General features: G+C 37.7%; 1 long non-coding RNA gene across 1 annotated transcript; it reads left to right on the forward strand.

Moving 5' to 3' along the window:
* Positions 1–4415: 4415 nt before the first annotated feature.
* On the forward strand, positions 4416–6261 carry LOC139121036 (uncharacterized). Its single transcript, XR_011549209.1, has 2 exons — positions 4416–4610; positions 5784–6261. It is a non-coding gene; the product is annotated as an uncharacterized lncRNA (long non-coding RNA).
* The last annotated feature ends 616 nt before the right edge of the window (positions 6262–6877 follow it).

Consider the following 6877-nt stretch of genomic DNA (forward strand, 5'->3'; position numbering starts at 1 on the left):
GTAACTTCAATAAGTTCCTGCAAGTGAAGACACAGTCGAACAAGGAGTAGACTAAATAGTCTAAGAAATATGATATCATGATAGGTATGATATCAAATATAATTCGTAAACGGATTTTATCAAGACAAGCTGAGCAGAAAAGAAGCTGTACCCCGATGTAATACCGACCTGAAAACGATTCTATTGATAATATATTTTATAATTATGATATTAATATCATATTCCTTAGGCCCTATACTATTCACCCCAAGTTCGCTTGTGGTGAATGTGTTTATGACGTCATATCTAAAACTTGCGAACAAATCCAAAAATGTATGGCTGACGGGTACCCTGACGCCATGCTCTCAATTTTTCCTGTTTTTCGCTGTCCTAAAGCCAATCAGAACGTCCCAATTTGCCACAACCTGAACAACTCTCCCTCTTGCCAGGTGCTGGACCTTTACTAGAAGTTATAGAACAGCGCAGCCAGCGACAGAATTGGGGCATTGCAGGGAACCAGACTGGAAGTCTATTGGTGACAGGGATCACTGGGGGTCACCGAACACCCCATATCTCTACGAAATTTTATGTTTTAATTCTTAACTTTCTGCTAAAAAAGAAATACTTTTTCAGCATCGAATATTTTGTGCGAACTACTTCTCTGGAGTGAATTTTTACTTACGAGAATTGCTCTATATGGCTCGGGGAGAGGGGTAGGCATAAGCCTACTATATCCCCCTACTATGCTTGAATAAAATCCATAAAATTACCTTGTTTTGGAAAGCTTGGTTATTGCTGTTCACAAAACATTCGTTAGGTGTAGCAAAACAAATATCACCTTTTGGAATACGTTGACGTTAATGGTTACTGGGTAATTTTGATCGCTACGCTATCAATAAAGTGTCTATTCGGTTAAGCCTTAATCTACACAGCCATAGTATTGTGTATTGCGCTACTTGAAGTGGTATTAAAGTTGGTAATTCAAACTGAGGAATACATCGTGACTTTCTCTTCAGAAAGATGTACACCGTAGTCGTTCAGTAAATGATTGCTGGTTGTCCTGGGAGCCACCAGCAGCAGCAGAAGTGGCACTGGGTGTCAGATCCGAGCCAGTATCGATTTTTATGAAACTGAAATGTATGTAAGTTTGTCTTTTCAGTCACTGAATATTGCTGAACAAATTTACAGGATTTCAATTTCATTGAAACGCATAACGAATGCGAAAGGGCCCTCTCCTTGGACCACTCGACGTATTCGAGCAGGGAGATTAGGTACGGTTAGCGGTTCAATCATCCAAAAGAGCGCCACCAACCTATTCTCCTCGAAAACAGCGCCCAATAAGAATTGAACCAACTTTTCATGCTAGTTCTCATGAATGTACAAAATTTATTCTGTATTTTAAGAGAGCGATTTGCAAAAGCATTTTTACGAATGCTTTAGTAGAACTGATATATTAGGAAATCGACGATTGAACGACGATACTAACACTCCGGATCATGACTTTCACCTATAAATATTTTGCGGGGGGGGGGGGGGGGGGGAACAGGGGGAATGGATCGCAAATCGTCTGCCGGGACAGGGGGATTTGATCGCCACAAAACGCGTGTCTAGAATTTGGTTGATATCAAGTCCTAAATTATAATCTACTTTTAGTCTCTATTTTAAATACTCATGGGTATTTGACATATTTTTTGTATTTTGTGGGTGGGGTCGGAATTTAACATGGTTTTGGAGCATTGGTAGGCCCGCACTCTCCCAGGTTAAGCAATGATATGTGCATTGATGTTCATAGCCTTTGTAAAGCAGTCAATCGTACGACACGACAGTTGTCACATGAAGGACTGCAAATCAGCGCGTACTGCATAGACTACCACTACCAATGTTTCAGATTGCACATACCGTCCTCTATGTAGCGAAAAAAAGGAAAATCATGACACAAAACCCTGCCTTGCGTACCAAGTCATTTTCCCTGTCATATTCTTTCCCACAGTGTGCAAGAATTGACTTATCACAAAGTCGTCGTTGGAGGCCTTCCTACCTCAATTTTACGTCACGGTATCTTTCGTATCATGTGCATCCATCATGAGTACTCTTTTTCTTGTTTTCTGACGATTTCGCACCTGGTAATTTTTAGGCTTTATTCTTGTACATGACTTTTCTTTCATACAAAATGACCACTGGAAAATCTAGTTTAGATTTGCTTGTCAAGTCCCAATAGCTGCAAATTTTATGCATTATTTTCATGATTTTATTTTTAAACCAAAGTTGGTTCGTGTAAATATGCTAACTGAAGGACATGTATACAAGTATCGCTGCTCGCTGAGTTGGACCATGCTTACACGTTTTAACAGGTTAAATAATAAACGGGTGCCGCACTCATAAAATGGCGCCCCACCGAAAAGTACAAAAAATGCAGTATTTCCTGTACATACACATCGTGATCATACCAGAAACAAGCATCATGATGGCATTTACTTGAATACACAACACACGATTGCCAAGATGTTGTTGTTGTTGTTGTTATGTTTATTTTTTCTGTCAAATGATTAGTTTTTGAAAATGGCGGGGCATCTAAAATGATGTTAAAGCGTTTGAATTTACATGCCACTTTCGACACTTATGACAATGTTATACACTTTTTCAGTCTTTAATGGGTCTTATTCAAAGAAAGCACTTGGAAAACTAGGGATATTTTCAGTATGTTACACATTCGCAGCTATTGAGGCTTTAATGACAAATATAACAGTCCCGGTTCGACAGAGAAAAAAAATATTTTCGAGCCCAAGAAAAATGTATTCCAAGTTGTGCAAGATAAAACAGATTTATTTCATCTTTGCAATGGCACGTGCGAATTTTGTAGAACTCACAGTATATAGTAAAGTGCTTTGCATTAAAAAAGGACTGTGTCCGGAAAAGTTACCATAGGTTTGTGTTTCGCTTGTCTTTGTAAAATTGACGCATCGGTGCGCTAGACATTGCCGCCACTTTTTCAAGAGTACTGCCACTAATCTACTCATATATAAACTATAAACATTTTTTCAAGACTTTCGCCGATAGATATTTTAATTTCTATCAATATTGTGGTCGAAAGTCTCTCTAGTAAGTGTATTTCATAAGCCCGGGAAACGGGCTTGAGGTAAGAACTCTTAACTTTGTATGCATGGTATGTATAAGCAGCCGAAAACGCGTTTCCTGAGAACGTTGCCCGGAGAACGTTTCCGGTGACCCCTGAAAGGGAACGGTTTTAAGTTTCCTTGCGGAAAGTTTGATCAAAAGTTTGTCTTTCATTTTCAAGGCGCGTACTACCTTGGTAACGAGTTATTAAAAAACGAGTGACATGAAATTGGCTACGGAGTATCTTTATTATACCATCCACAGCATTGTGTACCATGCAACCCCAGTTGCTACTTTGGTGACAGCTAGTTAGCAGAAGTTAATTAATTACCACTCGAGAGATTTTGGTGTTAATGATATTCACATATGATATTCATGATACAAATTTTCATTGAATTGGCTTCAAAGATCTCGATTTTCCCTCAGACTTGACGCAAGGCCAAAAAATTAAGAATGACGGGTGTTCTTAAAATAAAGATACGCCAAATACAGCTCGTAATAAACTGTGTATTTACCACTGGCAAGTGTCTACCACAACACTATCGCACGTTATCATGGTTTCGGCAAATATTTTCAAATACAAATTTCGATCATGTGAGAAAAGCTCTTCTACTATTTGGTAGCAATTCCGATCAACAAAGAGTGCCATTTTACCTGCTGTAAAAAGCTCACGGTACATTGACAACGCATGCGTGGACACAAAGTTTCATCATCATTGGGATGGACCTGAAATCAATTATTTGTTCAGAGAATGTTTGTCGGTGATGAAAGACACGGTGCCATTTTCGGTACACTTTATATCAGAAATACAGTGGAGAAGTCGTGACTATTGATTTGAGAACAACTGAACTGATTAAAGTCAAATGTTGTCGAATAATATTAACCGGACTAGTCTTTTGAACTCTATTTTACAGAAAATTAAACATCAATCACTTGGACAAACCGCAGACAGCTGAAGCTAGAAGCATTTGTTTATGGTTTGTGAAGCACTTATTGTGGATGTTATTTGTCTGAAAGCAAACCCGTGTTAGTTGGTTTTCACGCTGTTGTCCCAGTGCACACTACACAAATGAATTCACCACACCAGTATAAGCTGGCATTTACTTTTGGTATTAAAAATAATTAAACAGTAAAACTTTTCAAAATAAGTTGTTAATAATATCACGCATTCACGAAAATCGAATATTTAATCAACTCCGGTTCTGATTAACTTGATTGCAGGATGGAGGACGCCGATACAGACACAGATGTATCTTGATCACCATATGGCGGAAAAGCAACATCTTTATTGTATTACTGTGTTGCAAATATTAGTCAGGGCTCCATAGAGAGCTAAGCCGAGCATGTGAACACCCTACATGAGCAAAAAAAACATTAGGCTGAGCGTGAAAACGCCCTACATGAGAGAAAAAAACATTGGGCTGAGCACGAAAACACCCTACATGAGTAAAAAACATGTTGCATTGTGGGTATTTTCAAGATGGCAGCCGCCATGACAGCCTGCACTGAAAGCTCTGGTGAGTACATATTTTGGTTGATTTTACCGTTGAGAAATATTATTTGGGAAAAATAAAAACATCAGAGTATGAGGCAGTGTTTCAAGTGTCTATGCACATAGTTCATTACATAGCAGAAGCTCAAACTGCAAAGATTACTTCAACACAAAATCACTTAGTGGGTTAGGATAACACATGCATGCCTTAGCTCTGCATGGCAGGGCTGTGTGTTACCGGCGTTATACGGTATATGGTGGGAGGCCGTATAACGCTGGTAACACACAGCCCTGCCATGCAGAGCTAGCATTGCCTCTGAACATAGAGCTATCAATGCTCTGGAGCACTGCAAGAACTTTCTTACACACTGCACAGCAGACAAGCGATGCATGTAGTCTCTTGTACACTGTACAGCTCAAATGTTTTGGAAGTTTACAGCTACAGTCATTCACCTACTTCGAGTTTTAGAGCTGAAGTAATTATTACAGTTTGAGCATCTGAGATGTAATGAACTGTGCATAGACACTTGAATGCATAATGCTGAGTCAGATTGTGTCCTACATATACATTAATATGATTTAAAATATGTCACTTTTCATTCAAGATAAGGATTATTGAAAAAAGTCTCCAAAATATCAATGTGCTTGCTATTTGTCGTGCATCATGTGCATGTTTGTGTGAGCTGTACTATTTAGCAGAGAATTAGAGAGCTATTAAAAGGCAGTGAACACTATATTAGAGAAAATACATGTATCATTGTGCTAATGATGGTAACCTTCACCCACCAATGTTAAGAATAGCTACAGGTCAGAATGATCATCAGCTTTATTAATGCCGTGAATATTTGGAATTCCATTGCCCATCTATTCGAAACAGTCAAACTTGTCGACTTTTAAATCAAAATTAAATGAATATCTTTTCATGATGTACTGTATGAAGGTTCAGATCTGGATTTGCCTGTCATAGTCTTTGACATTTTCTTTTTTACTCTCTCTGCTCCTGTATTTTTCTAGAGGTCCAAATTTTAAATTATGGTACAGGTAACCATAGCTAGCTGTTGTGATGTAACTGTCTTGTTAGCAGAAACTAATCAAATTTGTACTCAGTAACTTCACAACAATCTACAGCTGAACTTGACATATATCATCAAAATTAAAATATTTTATAACTCATGACAGCTTCTCTTTTGTTTTCCAGAACCACTTGTTTGAGAGGAAAAAACAGAAGATGAGCAAGACACAAACCAGTTGGGATGTCTCACTTAGATGAGGCAGCAAAAAGGGGGGGGGGGAGTTTTGACACAGGGTGTTTGACATTACCACAATCTCAATGGGAAATTTAATTTGTTGATTAGAATTGGAAAAAGTTTGAAAAAATTAAGGTCATAGGATAATTTCACCATCAAAACAGCCAGTATGGCCCAGTTTTGCTAGCTTTCAGCACATACATTTTACATGTTAGAAGATACAGTGCTTGACTTGTCACATTCATTTATTATTTTGGAATAATTGATGAATCAATACAGTTTTTGTTTTCTACTAATTGCATGTATGCTATATTAGTAGTTGAAGACCCTGGGTTATTGGCACAGATAGTTTTTGGCACTGATCAAAATGGCAAAACTTGTAAAACTTGATAATAAAATCATATTTGTGGACAGTGTGTAACACATTAATCAAGTATGTCCTCAGTCTTTTTTATGTTGTCAAACACAGATTCTAGCATTTTGTGTAATTCCAAACCTAATGCCAGAGCAAGCATGCTGAGGAGAATGCAAGAGGACTTGCCATGGAAGTCAACAAAAGTTAATGTGTTTCTACTCATTGTAACCAGTAATGATTTGATCACTGAGGTGTAACTCTGATAAACATAATTAGTTATTGGTAACCCCTGCCTGCACTATTATCCTAAATCCAATCAACAGAGGGTCATATTCTCTGATTGACTTCCAGGGTAAGCCAGTTGCATATTGTCTACGGTTGGTTATCCAGTACAAGGTTGGAAGCAATAGTGCAAAACTAAACTTGGGTAACGTTAAGAAATCCAAAGATGATACTGGACTAGGTACCGGTACATATACGATGAAATGAAAGTAAAGTAAAAAATAGTGACTTTCCCTTCAATTCACCAGCACTCTCACATTTTATGAAATACCAGAAACTAATAATATTTTATGGAAAAGATTTATTTTTCACTTATTTATTCAAATATATTTACTTCTTGCAAAGTAAATGAAATCATGTTATTGAAACTAAATAATATGAAATAAACAGAATATAATAATATAGAAC

The sequence above is a fragment of the Ptychodera flava genome, chromosome 21 (genome assembly GCF_041260155.1).
Source record: "Ptychodera flava strain L36383 chromosome 21, AS_Pfla_20210202, whole genome shotgun sequence".
Lineage (NCBI taxonomy): Eukaryota > Metazoa > Hemichordata > Enteropneusta > Ptychoderidae > Ptychodera > Ptychodera flava.